At 33.4% G+C, this 15,866-nt stretch overlaps 1 pseudogene; it reads left to right on the top strand.

Annotated features, from left to right (window-relative positions):
* The window catches only part of LOC134381623 (ubiquitin-associated domain-containing protein 1-like), a 66,316-nt pseudogene extending 51,418 nt beyond the window's left edge, over positions 1 to 14,898 (top strand).
* The last annotated feature ends 968 nt before the right edge of the window (positions 14,899 to 15,866 follow it).

Below are 15,866 nucleotides of genomic sequence, written 5' to 3'. Positions count from 1 at the left end.
AATGGCAAAAATTGACCAGGGGAGTGATATTGTACAATTTCATCTTCTAGAAAATAAAGAAAAATAAAACTGCATTGGAAATTTTTTTTGCCCCCTATTTCTACCAAAGTAGTCTTATAAACCACTTTTCCTAATGGAAATTATGCTTGTGTTTTTCTGTTCTTTAAAAAGAAACATTAGTCCTTCAGTCCTAACCTTACTAAAATTTTTAAATCTTCATGAGGAATTTTAAACTTTAGTAAAAATTTAGAAATATCAAATAATTCTACCTTCCACTTTATATTAAGCAAGCTGAAGGGAGAATATTATTTTTAGAAAAGGTTTTATTTTTGCTTGTTTACTTGGTGGTTGTTATTATATGTGGTAGCAAATAAATGGGTATAAGGGAAATAGTATACTGATTCGTGTAATAACTCAATATATAGGTCAGACTATGATTGATTATATTATGAAAATATGCTCATTTTGATACAGCAAAAGGTAGTATTTTTTTTTAAATGTACACAATACCATCAGCTTGAGGATTTTCCAATCTCCATGGAACATTAAAAAAAAAATCATTCTTCAAATATATCCATACTATGAAAGTCAGTACATTGCAATTGTGTCATTTCCAGAGTGTGTATATTTAAATATACACTAATGGTATTACAATAATGTGTCTCAGAGAACGTTAAAGGGCAATAATTTTGACACCTGGCAACTGACATATACGACATTTTTATTACAAGCAGGCCTTCTGGATTCATTTGTTTGCAAGGTCCTTCAACAGATTCAAGATATCTTAAATTTATTAAAATGGTCTTGCATAATACTTGATTACACTTTTTAATTATTTTATTTTGAAATGAAAGAATAAGCAGTAACAATGGCTATTTTTGACACATTCAGGTTCTAAATGAGTATGAAAATTATTTCTTTACTTCCTATAATTCTTATACAACTTCACTACTACACTGCAAACAATTTTTTAAGTTTCCAGTATTGATGAACAATGATCTTTTCATAATTTTATAATAATAGAACTAAAAATAAATATATTAAATGTATTCAGATTGTGTTGTATGGCATTCTCATTGTTTCTATGGTCAACTCAGTATCAGCCAACACAATGTCTTAGCAACTAGAAAATAATTACGATCTTTTAAAAATCATAGCAACTCGTAATCTTCAACAGAAACTCTGGAGGAAGCCAACTTTCATAAAAGATTCATGCTATGGTCTCATATCTTTGAGTAGATAGACAACAATATAATGACTGCTTTCCTGAAATGCTTGGTAAAGTCAAACCCTATCTTTCATGGTTATGTCTGTAAGAAAAGTTACAGATTTGGGTATGCTACCTTTTCCTAGTCAAGATTTGTAAAATTCATAATGTTTGGTTGAAATATGTATTTGGATATTTAATTTATTGATATACTTTGACTATTATTGATATGGCTTATCTAGATCTATACAAGCAGGTGGCAGCAGTGAAGAGGAGGCATTGGTGATACAAAATTGAGAGATAAGGATAAATGTAGTTTAGTAGAAATAATATGTCTTAGTAAGCAAAATATCCAGTGCTTAATCCCTACTCCAAAAATTACTAGCTATAAGAGTTTAAGCAATTTATTCCAGTATTTACAAGAATAATAAAGTTTGAATCCTACCAGGCGTCTTCGATAAGTTCATGAAAAGATTCATATTATCTTTTCAATCCACTTTTTGTTTCTGTTGGGTGACAGTCACAAATGATTAACCTCATTCATATCCAAGTAAATCCGAGCTTTATCCTTACCTAACTAGTATATCTGTGTTACTTTCTGGCAGTTGTTTTCTGGAGGCTTCACTAAGGTCTGCCTGAATGACTCTCTCCATCAGAGTCACAGAAAAAACAGCTAGTGTGTACAGTTCATCCACAATTTGACCCTACTGTTGAGCCTGTTTTTGTGGCAAAAAAGCTCTTTGGCTTTCATGTGCTGATTCTGGTTTTGTCCATGTCTGCTATTTATATAGCTGCACGTATTGCCCATGTGATGACAGTGAAGATCATAAGCTAATTTTTATAATGTGACTATCCAAGGAGTAGGACAGGGAAACAATTCTCTGTAATATGTCAATCAACTCATAATCTGTTTTTTTGTTTTGGTTTGGTTTGGTTTTTTTGGTCGCTTTTGCCTTTCTGTCTTAAGAATTACTAGAACTGAATTACACATTGTCAGGCTACTGGGTTACAAGACAATGGGGCTAGGTTGGGTTGGTAGCCTTTTTCAGTTCTGGCGTTAAGAATTTGTTCATATCATTTCCTGTGATATTATCTTGACAATTAATATAATCCTCTTGACAACTGATATACTGCTTTTGTAAATTAATTGACTGTAAAAATTTATCAAATGTACATACTCTAGGGATATCTTAGTCAAATATGTTCTCTATCAAAAGGTAGGGAAATTAGTTAATAAAAATTGGAATTGATTTTGTAAAACTTGGAAACAAGAGAACTTCAATTATTTGTGTTACAAATATGAAGGTTTAAACATCTGTTGGAATGAGAATACAGTTAGAATTGAAAGGATTGCTGCTGGCTTAACTTTTTAAGAAAATAGCTTTGTCAAGATATAATGCATATACCATACGATTCATCCATTTAGGCTACACAAGTTAATGGCATTCAGTATATTTAGAGAATTATGCGTCCCCATCACCACAATCACTTTTAGAACACTTTAATTACCCCAAAGAAAGCCCCAGACCTCAGTGAATCCTCCAGAAACAACTGCCTAATCCTTCGATTTCCCCATCTTCCCAGTCCTAGGCAACCACTAATCTACTTTCTGCTCTATAGATTTATCTGTTCTGCATATTACATACAAACGGAATTATAAAATATGTGGTCCTTTGTGACTGGCTTCTTTAAATTTACATAATGTTTTCAAGATTCATCCATGTTGTAGCATTTGTTTTAATTGCCAGCTATTTTATTACATCAATAAAACATATTTTTATACATTTATTAGTTGATGGATATTTGGGTTGTTTTCACATTTCGCTATTATGAATAAGGCTGCTATGAATATTAATGTACAAGTATGAAAATATGTTTTCATTTCCTTAGAGTATATACATAGGAGTGTAATTGCTAGATCATATAATAGCTCTATATTTAACTGTTTATGGAACTGCCAGACTGTTTTCCAAAGTATCTACATCACTTTACATGTCTACCAGCAATGCACAAAGGTTCCAGTTTCTTCACATCCTTGTCGACTCCTGTTATTTTCTATCCATTTTATGATAGCCAGCCTAGTGGATGTGAAGTGATATGTCACTGTAGATTCATTGCAGACTAGAAACTCTTGACATCCCCCAAAATCAGAAGTAGAACTCTCCCATGCCTTTTGGGTTTTTTTTCTTCCTTTTCTCAGGAAAAACAAACAAACAAACAAAAATCTCATAGAAATACACTCAAATGGACCTAGTCAATAAGAGAGGAAAAACTCTGTGTGACACGAACATGGTGTTAGCAAACACTAAACTTCAGCCACCGGCAGCAATCACCATCTGATTAGATGAGTATTATAGACAGTGTATAATGTAATAGCTGTAAAATCCAACATTATTACCTATTTGCCTCAATAGGTAATGAGGTTTATATATTTGTTCTGCTTTGTGAGTGTGAAATATTTTCTAAACAAAATGATAGGTATAAATCTGTCCATCTCCAAATAATTATACCTTAACTTTAAAATAATTCATTTCTGAATGACAAAGCCTAAAAATTATATATATATGAAATTATAGTATTTTCAGGAATAAAAAAGATTAACTTCACTAAGATTAGTTTTTAAAAATGATAGTGCACTAAAAAAATTTTCAAGCCATTGCTGAAGCTCTAACTCAAAAAATATATTTATATATAAGTATATATGTATATATATGTGTGTATGTATGTATATACACAGACACACACACAGCTATACATTAATTGACCTTGGTCGATAAGTTACAAAATGAGAAGTGACAAAATTCAAGTCAGGCAGCCAAACAGTAGAAGAAAATGCTTAAAAAGCATCTCTACTTTTAACAAAATTTAAAGTTTTAAATAATTGGTATATAGAAAAAAATATAAACATATAACAGTTTTCTTAAAATAGTAAACTCAAGATAGTGCATTTTCTTACATAATATGCTGTAGCACTAGGCTAATGTCGGAATCTTGCTGAAGTTGACAGTTGTCACACTCTTTTACCTGCCTGTAATTCTGCACAAACTAGGCCAATTGTTGATCTAGGGCTGGGTCTGGAGCTCACAGATCCCTCAAGCCCACACACAGAGCACACACCTAAGGCAGATGCCAGCCTAGTTGGTGGCACCACCCATGTGCACTAACTCCACACAAACACAACTTGCTTACAATGAATGTGCTGCACCACTCCCAACCAGACCCAAGGCTAGGTACCCTGATCAAACCATTCTATTTTCCCAACATATGCTGATAAGGTAATTATATTTTATAGTAAAAGCTACAAATCTATTAACTGTGTTATCCATGATTGTTAACTATATTATAAACACCATAACATAGATGTGTTTGTGATTTTTAATTGCTCGTGTTTATGTAAAGGAATATTAACAAAAGTCTGTAAATAATAAAATAATAGTTAAACATATTATTGGCTTTTGAGTTTACTTTTGTGCCTTTTTCTATGCTCAAATATATTTTCATAAATGTTCTTAATTTCTAGCAAAGCTAATGTGTCTAATACTCAATTCAATCCAATAACACAACTGTTAATATTAGAGCCTATATAAGTATAATAAAATAAGTTTTAAGCTAAAATCAATGCCCTAGAGTCTACTAACAATTGGATATTGTTAATTGCTGTTATTTTTTAAAATGTCATTCCTTTAAACTAGCTTTGTGTATGTGCGTATGTATAAAATATTTAGATACATTTGGTACCTTTGGATTTTAAGGTAGTATTTTTTATGTAAGGATGGATTTTCTCAGTCAGTTCTTTTTGTTGTTGTTGTTTAGCTTAACTAATCATTATTTTTTTAAGAGTCTATTTGCAGTCTCTTTTTTTAACTACTTCTTAAAATTTTAACATTGACCTGTACACATTTGTGGGGTAAAGTGTGTTTTAAAACATGCATATACTGCTCAGTGATTCACTTAGAGCATATAGCATAGTTTGTACAGGTTAGTCCACCCCTTTTCCTCTCCCCCAGCCCCATTCCCTCCCAGCCTCTGGTAACCATTATTCTACTCTTTACTTCTGTGAGAACCACTTTTCTTCTTTTTTTTTTTCTTTTAAGATTCCACATATGAGTGAGATCATGTGGTATCTGTCTTTCTGTGCCTGACTTACTTCACTTTAACATGATGGTTTCCAGTTTCATCCATGTTATTTCAACAATCAGATATCATTTGTTCTTATAGCTAAATAGTATTCCATTGTGTGTATATACCACAGTTTTTTGATCCATTTTTTCATAGATGTACATTTAGGTTGACTCAATCTCTTGGCTATTGAATAGCACTGTGACAAACATGCGTAACCAAGACTGGGTGGACTAGAAAAGATATCAACAAAAATCAATCTTTGCATCTGATTGGAAAGGGCTAAATCAGTTCTTTTTAGGCAACACAATTTTTAAACCATAGATGTGTGCACTCATAGATTTACGTTACCCAGTGTAAAGAAAAGATCATTTAAATGTCCAGGCACATTGGAGTTTTAACTGTGAGGCTAAATGAAAGAACTCCAGAAGCAATAAATAAGTTAGAATACATCTGTGTGTGTGTGTGTGTGTGTGTGTGTGTGTGTGTGTGTGTGTGTGTGTGTGTGTGTGTGTGTTTTATTTTTCATGAATAAATAGATAAAATTAAAATATACCTTTTCCTATAATTCACAGGTCGAAGATGTGAGATCAGGTGTACGTAGATTCCTCTGAAGGTCTTTGGCACATGACCCACAGTTGGGGAAAAAAAATTATATTTTGTCATTCATCTTTCTCTCTTTTTCTTAATCCTTACTTATTTTCTTTATATTAGCTCATAATATTTAACTGTTAAAATGCCTTTGCTAGTCTTTTTTTTTTTGGACCTTTTCGTTTGCTCCTTTGTTTTTCTGAAAGCCTTTAATTTAATCTTCTTGATTTGCCTTAGACATACAACATCCGCAGTTCTAATATTGTAACTACTGAATTTGTCATTTGACAATAAACCCTCTAGTATAGATTATACCCAGCTCATCTTCATGCCTGAAATAGGTATAAGGTCCTAAAAAATATTCTGGTATTTCTCATATATCCTAAAACTTCAGAGGAACTCAAGGGTTGTCAGAAACAACAACAATAAAAAGCCCTAAGATTAATGGCTCAAGATATGGGCCAAATCTTTTCTCATAAAGCTACGCAGACATCACTTCATGATTTTTCTTAAAATTACAGACAATGTTTGCCTCCAAGATGAAACCAATTAAATTAAAAACAAATTTTTTATCATACATTCCCTTTTGTCATGGTCACCCAGCCTTTCCAAGGATTCAAAACAAATCCTTCACTAGCTCATATTTTATGAAGAAATATATGGCAAGGTACCATATGTGATTGAAGACATTGGATTTCATGTCTTATAGAATGATTTCTATCCTGTATTAATATACTGACCTACTGTTTATACATGACTATGTCTCAAATAGGAAGTAAAACAATCCATGTTTCAGACACTTAGATAACAGCATGAATTTAATGATTAAAATACATTTAAATAATTGAATTGCCCTTGAATGTGCATTGGCTAACCAAAGGAAAGTATGTATAATAAATAGTCTCTGCTTTAACATAACAATGAAGTGGAAAAATTAATCAAGGGAGAAAAATCACTGTATAATTGTATTTAGGATTATTGTCTTGATTAGGCCCAATACAACTGGAAACTGAATACAAAATGTTTCTAATTATTTCTTATTTCCTTGGTGCTTTTTCATCCTTTTTCTTTTTGCCTTCTTTCACTATCTGATAACAGATGTTTAAGAGTTGCCACATAGTTGTGACTATAAGTTGATAGTCAACTGGTAGCACTGCTTCAACAAAAGACTCAAACCATTAAAGACAATATGGTGCCTCTGGGAGTGAGTTGAAATTCAGGAATTATACTAAGAACAATGGGGCAGCCCTGGCTTAATTAAGTGGGGGATTCCAGAAGAAATACAACAGTACTTCTTACCCAGATGTAAACATACCAGGTTCAGAAAAAGCTGAAATCAAAAGGTTTCTTGGAAATCCCATAAATAACTTCAGCTGACTTCTGTGATACTGTTTTGGTCTGCTCCAGGGTAGATATTTTATGATAGTTTCCAGGTAAATACCTTAACAAAGAACAAATTAAGTCTTCTTGGGAGGAAGCCAGCTTCTGTAGATGACATTTTTTTCTTTCATGAGTGCCTGCCTTACATTTTTTTAGGCAATGAAGATATATATGATTCGTCACCCGTGCGTGTGTGTGCGCGCGCGCGCGTGTGTAGGAGAGATGGTAGAATTACCTTTCTTCCTATTTAGATTAAGATCTTTACATTTATGTTCATGAAGGAGATTGACCTGTAATTTTTCTGTTCCATAGATTCCTTGCCTGTTTTTTTTTGTTTTAATTTCACATTAGTCTTAATGAAATGCTCCTTTTTTTAAATGATGTAAAAATATGTGCATTATTGCAACTATTTATTGTTCATACATTTTTTTGATTGTTTTTGCTGATAATATAGAAAGATGTGATTTTTGGTTTTGGGTTTTTGTGGTTTTTTTGTTATTTTTTTTTTAGGAGGGGAAATGTTGGTTTATTCTTGAACTACTTGAAAGTATATTAGAGTACTTTGGATTTCTATTTCAGCAGGACAATTTTATTAATTTATTTTTTTGGATTTTTTTTCAGTTTTTTTGTAAGGTTGAACTTTTTTACTTTATTTTATTGAAACATTGTTTATACATATTTATGGAGTATGGAGTTATATTTAAATACATGTATACAATGTGTGATGATCAAATCAAGGTAATTAGCATACTCATCATTGAAAAACAATAATTTCTTTGTGGTGAGAACAGTTGATTTCCTTTCTTCTAGCCATTTGATAACATAAATTATTGTTAATTATAGATGCCTAGGTCTACTGTACATCACTAGTAGTATTTTTTCTATATAGCTGTAATTTTGTGAACACTAAACAACTTCTCCCTATTCCCCCTCCCCTTCCTAATCTCTAGTAACCACAATCTACAAATTCTAAAAATTTATTGTGTAAAGCACTTTATTGTATCTTCGTACTTTATTATTTTCTTTTATTGTATCTGAAATGTTAACTTCTTTGCTACTAATATTATCTGTGACTTCTCTTAATCATTCGTATATTTTTTATATAATCCCATATAATAGAATATCTTAATATGTTGCCTGGTGCTCCCCAAACACATTGAAGCTTAAATTGTGCCCTCCAAGTTCCAGGTATTGGAAACTTGGTCCCCACTGTGACAGTGTTGAGAGGGTAGGAAGTGCTATTGTGGTAGTTGAAAAGTGGGGCCTTGAAAAGTGCTTAGATTGTAGGACTATGTTATAGTGAATGAATGACAGTGGTCGGGGGAATGGTTCTGAGGATTTTAAAAGAAGAGCATGAGGAACTATTTCTCTGCTCCACCATTTTCTGCCATATGAGACCCCTGCATTGCTGCCATATGAGCCACCACCAAAGAAGACCCTCACCAGATGTGTTCTTTGGACTTTGGACTTTTCAGCCTCTAACCTTCTTTTATTGTGTAAATAAAAAGACTCGTTTACTCCTATGGTTGTTCTATAGCAGCAGTTTAACAAATGTTTGAATAATGAGGAAGTAAATAATGCTTCATTTCTTTCAAATACTTGAAATTTGATCAACATTACTTAATTTCTGAACAGTGACTTGGGAATAAGTATTTTTTTCTTGAAACCACACTTTTGTGGGAAAATGCAAGTCCAAAAATAATAATTAAAACAACATAATAATGATGGGAGGATAATAGTAAGCAGGGAATGATGCAATACCATGAGGTATATGCTACTTTTCATAGTGTTTGCATTATAGCTTTCTTACTAGCTAAATTTTAAAAAGTGATTGTTTTAAACTGTATCAAGAGCAGTGAATTTATACTGTTCAGAGTTTATATTCAGAACTTTCTATGTCAACATGAGTAAATTTACATAAATAAATGAAAAAAAAGGTTAGAAATTGTCCCATATTCATTATTTTCAAAAATGGAGAAAATGAAAAATGAATCAACACCACCACCTCTACCCATCAACACACACTATGTGTCAAAGATTCTGTAATAAAATTATTTTCACTGAATAAACCACGATTTTGTTCTCTTGGTTAATTGTTCCAGGATTTGTTTCTAACTTATGGCAGATCTGTTCTTGAAAAATTATGTCTGTTGTGGGAAATTTGGAAAGAGTCCTAAAACACCCAATTATGCAAGAGTTATGGCTCATATAAGGGACACCTACCGTTTTAAAGGGGAACATGGGATTTATAAATTTTCCACAGAGGAAGTCCTGTCTGAAAGATTTAATGGGACTGGGATTTAAACAAAAGATTTTCTTTTGTTTTTTGTTTTTTTGACACCCGTTTTTTTTAACTCCAATTAATTATTAAGTATCACAGTGGTTTGGAATCCCAGCATAAACATTTTAGTCATACCTTCTGAATCCACCTGATGTACAGGCTATGTAGAAATGTGTGAAGCATTGGGCATGTTGCCAGATACTTATCTATCCCTGTCAATTTTTTAATGCTTGGAGAATGTGTACAGAATTAACATACAGTTTTTCTCATTTAGAAAATCTACTTCCTGTTTCTCAATAATGAACTAATCTTAAACAATTACTGACACATTATAGCATATAATTCCTGGCAATTAGTTTATTTTGGTAAAAAGAAAAAAATTACTAGGTGCACAACAGGATGATATTCATCTCTGCTAAGTAATATCTCTGTGTCACCAAAGTAATTTAATATATAATTGGAAAGCCCTTGGCATTATTTTACATTATGTGGTCAATATAGTTGGCTTGAATTAGATTAAAATCTATTTAATAGTTCAGAATCAAGTTACAATTAACCACCAATTTATACCTTGTTGATACTATTTTACAGAGTATATAATGAACATACTGTAAGCATGAAAAAAAACAATTTATTCACTTTAAAATTATATTGTTTAAAAGTTGGGGAACTAATACCCCTCTCTCAACATTGGTCAGATCATATAGGCAACAAATCAACAGAGAAACACAGTATTTAAACCAAACTTAAGAACAACTGGACTCGCAGATATCTACAGAACATTTTATCCAACAACTACAAAATATACATTCTTCTCATCAGCACATGAAATATTCTCCAGGGTAGACCACCTGTTAGGTCAAAAATCAATCTCAACAAATTTTTAAAAACTGAAATTATTTTATGTATCTTCTTAGGCCACAACAAATTAAAACTAGAAATCAATAACAAACCAAACTCTGGAAACTATACAAACACAAGGAAATTAAACAACATGCTCCTGAGATACATGTGGGTCCAAGAAGATATTAAACAGGAAATCAAAAAATTTCTCAAAACTAATGTAAATAAAGACACATCAGACCAAAACTTGTACAAAGCAGTTCTAAGAGGGAAGTTCACTGAAATATATGCTTATTCAAAAGATCAGAAAGATTCAAATAAACAACCTAATGCTACACCTCTGAGAACTAGAACAACAAGAATAATCCAGTCTCAAAATTAGTTGATGGAAAGAAATAATCAAGATTAAAGCAGAACTAAATAAAATAGAAACTCAGAAAAGGCTACAAAAGATCAAGGAAACAAAAGTTATTCTTTGAGAAGATAAATAAAATAGACAAGCCATTAACTAGGTTAGCCAAAAAAAAAAAAAAAAAAAAGAAAGAAAAGAAAAGAAAAAGAAAGAAAGAAAAAGGAGAAAAGACTGAAGACCCAAATAACAAAAATCAGAAATGAAAAGGGAGACATTACAACTGATACCATGAAATACAAAGAAACATTAATGATTATTATAAACAACTATATGCCAATAAAAATTAAAACTTGGAGGAAATGGATAGATTTCTGGATACATACAAACTACCAGACTAAACCAAGAAAAAAGAGAAAACCTGAACAGAACAATCACAAGCAGTGAGATTGAAACAGTAATCGACTATTTTCCAACAAAGAAAAGCCCAGAACTAGATGGCCTTACAGCTGAATTCTATCAAACCTTTAAAGAGTAATTAATACCAATTCTCTTCATGCTATTCCAAAAAGTTGAAACAGAAGCCATTCTCCCAAATTCATTCTATGAGGCCACCATCTAGTTTATGATACCAAAACCAGACAAAGCCACACAAAAAAGGAAATTACAGGCCAATATCCTTGATGAACATGGATGCAAAAGTCCTCAACAAAGTATTAGCAATCAGAATATGGCAACACATAAAAAAAATTATACACTATGATCAAGTGGGATTCATCCCAGGGATGCAAAGATGGTTGAACGTACACTAGTCAATGAATGTGATAATATCACATCAACAAAATCAAGGACAAAAAACACATGATTATCAAAATTGATGAAACTTTAGAGCAAAAAGAGTGAACCGGTGTATTCTATTTAAAAATTATTTAGAAAGTTTGGGGAACACAGGATATAATGTAGAATTTTACAAGTCAGTGTAACTGTATGTAACTGAAGGTGGTGGGGAAAATAGGTGCTGGCCTAAGTAACTGTAAGTGAGTAGAATCTCTAAGACTAATGGCAATTACAAACTTTATGTAAGCACAGTATTCTAGTTGATAAAGTCTCACACAGGAGTTATGGTTAACAATTCTGATATTATACATGTACATTGAAAATTAATGCACAGGTTCAAGGATGGTGGATAGTTTGAACAAGGGTTTTGAATGTTAAAGTGAGCGTTTACAGATATTTAAAGGAAGTCTGAGAAACTGTCATAGCAAATGCCAAAATATAATATGGTACACTGGAGAGGATTATAGACAGAAAAAAGACATTAAGTAAACATTAAGGAAATATAAATAAAATATAAACATTAGTTAATAAAAATGCATCATTATTTGTTCATTAATTGTCACAAGTGTACTATATTAATTTAAGATATTATTATAGGGAAAATTGGGTGTGTGATACACGGTGGTGGGTGGTGGGGGGAGGAAGAAACCTCAAAGAATTCCCACAGAAAAAGCTCCAAAAATATAAGTCTCTATAGAAAAAAGAAAATCACAAGTACAACAGCCTATAGAACAATATAAAAATTTAGCAACACAAATGTCAAATATTTGAGTATATATAGGTATAGAATATTCTAAGATAAAACAAATGAATTATAGATTATCAAAGTGACCAGAAACTGATCGAAGAAAAATAAATGAAACTTTTATTAATGAAGAATAGCAGTGGTTTTAACAAGACCTCAATAGAATAGTTTAATTGATTAGATAAATCTTAAAATAAAGTTTAAAAATTACATGTATAACAGAAAAATAGATGAAATGTTATGAAAGATTATAAAGATTCATCAAAGATAGAGTGAGAAGTTTTGATATATGCTTTATTTGTAGAAAAAGGAAATAAGCAATACAGGATAATCAATACTTAAATAGGTATTTTCTACAATCTATGGAAGCCACAAATACTTAGAATCACACAAAAGATTAAAAATCCAAATTTGACCTGTTGGAATAAAACTGCAAAATACAGAAATTAAGGAGAAAACCTTAAAAACAGCCAAAAGAAAACATGTCTACAAATAATAAATATGAAACTGATGCTACACATTCACATGGAGATTTTATCTCAGGTATTCAAAGATGGCTTACCATCATTAAATCTGTAAATGCAAATTCACCATGTTGAAGTACTAAAGAAAAAAAACGTAAAATTATCTTAACAATAAGTTGATATACAATATGATAGTTTTCAGCATCTTTTGTATGAAAAAATTCATCCAAATAGGGATAATAAGAAACTTGCTCATTTATAAGGAGTATCGTTGAATACATTTTTAAAAATATATTCAATAGCGAAAGGCTGGATTTATTTTATTAATTATTCAGTAGCAAGACATGGAGCTTATTACTGTTACTGTTCACTACAGTACTAGAGATTATAACAAATGCAATAAAGGTGAACAGAAACAAGAGGGAGAAGTTTTGTAACAGGAGAGAGAAATTTATTTCTCTTTGCAGATGTCATATTATTATACATCGAAATAGCAATGTAATCAAAACTTTTTTAATAAAAGAGCTCAACATAGATGCAGGATATACACACACATATATGGTCAATATAAAAACACTAGTGTTTTCTATCACAGTAACAAGTATAATGAAAAAATAATCCATTCACAATAGAAATAATCACCATGAAGTATTTAAGAACTGATCTGAAAAGAAAGATCAGTAATTTTATGAAAAATATTAAATTGCAATTAGAAAAAATTTAAGTGGCCAAATAAATGAAGGTTCGTATTATGTTAATGACTGAAATGGCACAATATTATAAAATATAATATATGCCAATATTAATAATGAATCTAGCACAATTCTAATTTAAATCTCTACTGTGTGCTTCAGATTCTAAAAGTTATATTAGAATATGGTTTAAATTTCTAATAAGAATTATATAACTTTAACCAATAATGGTAAAGAGAAGCCTTAGGCATACAAATTTAAAGCATTTTCCAAAGTCATAGTTAAGAAAAATAGCTCAGACGTCCCCGTCCCTTGCCCTACCCCGCGGCTGTGGCAGTTGGAGTGAGGCGACAGTTAGGCCGTGTCACAGCGGCAGGATGGGGGCGGGGCGGCAGCAGCCCTGCAGGGGAGCACGTGGGTGGTCTGGCCCCGCCTCTGCCCACCTGCCCCCGTGCAGCATCAAGTGGCCGAGGAGGTGACCGAGGACACCTCAGTGGAGCAGCTGAAGGACCCTGCGTCAAGCACTGTGCTCATGGGAGCTTAGAAGATGCCCACATTGGAACCCACCACAAATTAATACACGTGGCTTTGGAGAGGGTGCTGAGTGACGCCAAAACAGTCTCAGAAGAGAACATCCAGGACACAGATGTCCTGTTATTGATTAAAAATAGAAAAAAAGCCTGCTCCATCTCCTTAAGATGGCCGATGTCGCAGAAGAAAAGAAAAAAACACGAGCAGAAAGCCCCAGACAGAGGCCCTATATGCCAGCAACAGCGAACCTCCTGCCCTGCCAGACCCACCTGAGCAACCTCCAGACACAACTCCGGAGAATCCGGTCTTTCTCATTAAGGGGGTGCAAGCGTTGTTAGCGCTGAACCCCGCACAGAGGAATGGTTTAAGAAGTCAAACGCTGTGTTGGACGAGGAGGAGGACGAGCACGGGGACGAGCACGTGGACAAAGTGGCTCTGCAGCAGCTCACAGTGAGGGGCTACCCTGAGACCAGACCTGTCGAGGCCCTCAGGGGAAGCACCTGTCGCTGCCTCAGGCCGCCCCCTAGGCTGCTGCTGGAACTAGCGCAGAGGACGAGGACGCCAGAAACGAGCTCGTGGAAATCTTCAGGAGACTCTGAGGGAAAGGGAATTCCGGGCTGACGCTGAGGCTGTGGTTCCCCTGATGGAGATGGGCTTCGACGAGAAGGAAGTGGTGGCATCGACCCTAGCAGCCCTCTCAGGGTCTAGGCCGTCCTGCATAACCCGGAGGTGCAGCTGGGCCTCACCAACCCCACATGCTGGAGAACCCACTGAACAGCACCCAGTGGATGAACGAACCAGAAACCGGCCGGTTAAACCGCAGATTTCTAGAATTTTCCAGACTCTGAACTGCATGTAGGTGGCACTGTCCCACTGGGCAGCAGCCTCCCCAGGAATGGGCCAGAGGAGACCCCACGTGGAAATGCACTTTCAGCGCTTCAGCCCTAGATGGTCAGAGGCACTGAGGCTGTCCACATTCTGACCTTATTGCTTATAAACTTCTGTGATTGTCGTTTGTAAGGCCGCATTTTTAGCATCTGACAGGTATTTACAAAAATGTGGTTGTTGCACTGGGAAGATGATGGTCGTCTTCTCCCCAGTATGTTCCTTTGGGCTCTTGGAGTGCTGTTTGAGGTGACCCTTTGGCATTTGCTTGTAGAGTCCACTTGTTATTTGAAAGAAGGCATGTTTCAATCCCAAGTGTTAATGTCAAACATACTAAATTAACTACAGTAATTCACAGATGACTTTTTTAATAAATAAAATACCTTTTCCTAAAAAAGAAAAAAAGCTCATTCAATGTTGTAGGAACAAACTAATTACTAAATGGACACTCAGAAACAAATTTAGAGTCAGAAACCCTTGGAGAAATTATGCATCATTAAGTAGATGATTTGGAAAATATTGATCAGTAATTTATAGTGTATTCCTTCTTTATACAAAATGCAAAGGTGTATGCACTACAGTGGATTAAAATTCCAAATATAAAGATCCTAGCTATATATATGTAGTAAATTATATATTTGAAAATAATTATTCTAAAAATAAAGCCTAAGAAGGAAAACTTATGAGGAAATTCTCAATTTGTTTCTTGAAATTAAGAAAAATTGGTATTCGTACTGAGATAAAGATATTATGGACGGAATGAATACACAGGTGGTGCACTGCAAATAGTTTTTATCAATAACTAAACATTGTATGGGAAAGGTGGTAGAATACACAGGAAAATTCACCATCAATACTATCACCACCAACCATATAAACAAACATTGCTTTGAAAATAGGAAAAATGTATGAATAAATATGCGTGTAACAGAAGGGGTATTA

The sequence above is a fragment of the Cynocephalus volans genome, chromosome 7 (genome assembly GCF_027409185.1).
Source record: "Cynocephalus volans isolate mCynVol1 chromosome 7, mCynVol1.pri, whole genome shotgun sequence".
Lineage (NCBI taxonomy): Eukaryota > Metazoa > Chordata > Mammalia > Dermoptera > Cynocephalidae > Cynocephalus > Cynocephalus volans.
Note: the sequence above shows the minus strand (reverse complement) of the source record. Positions and strands in the feature narration are given on the sequence as shown.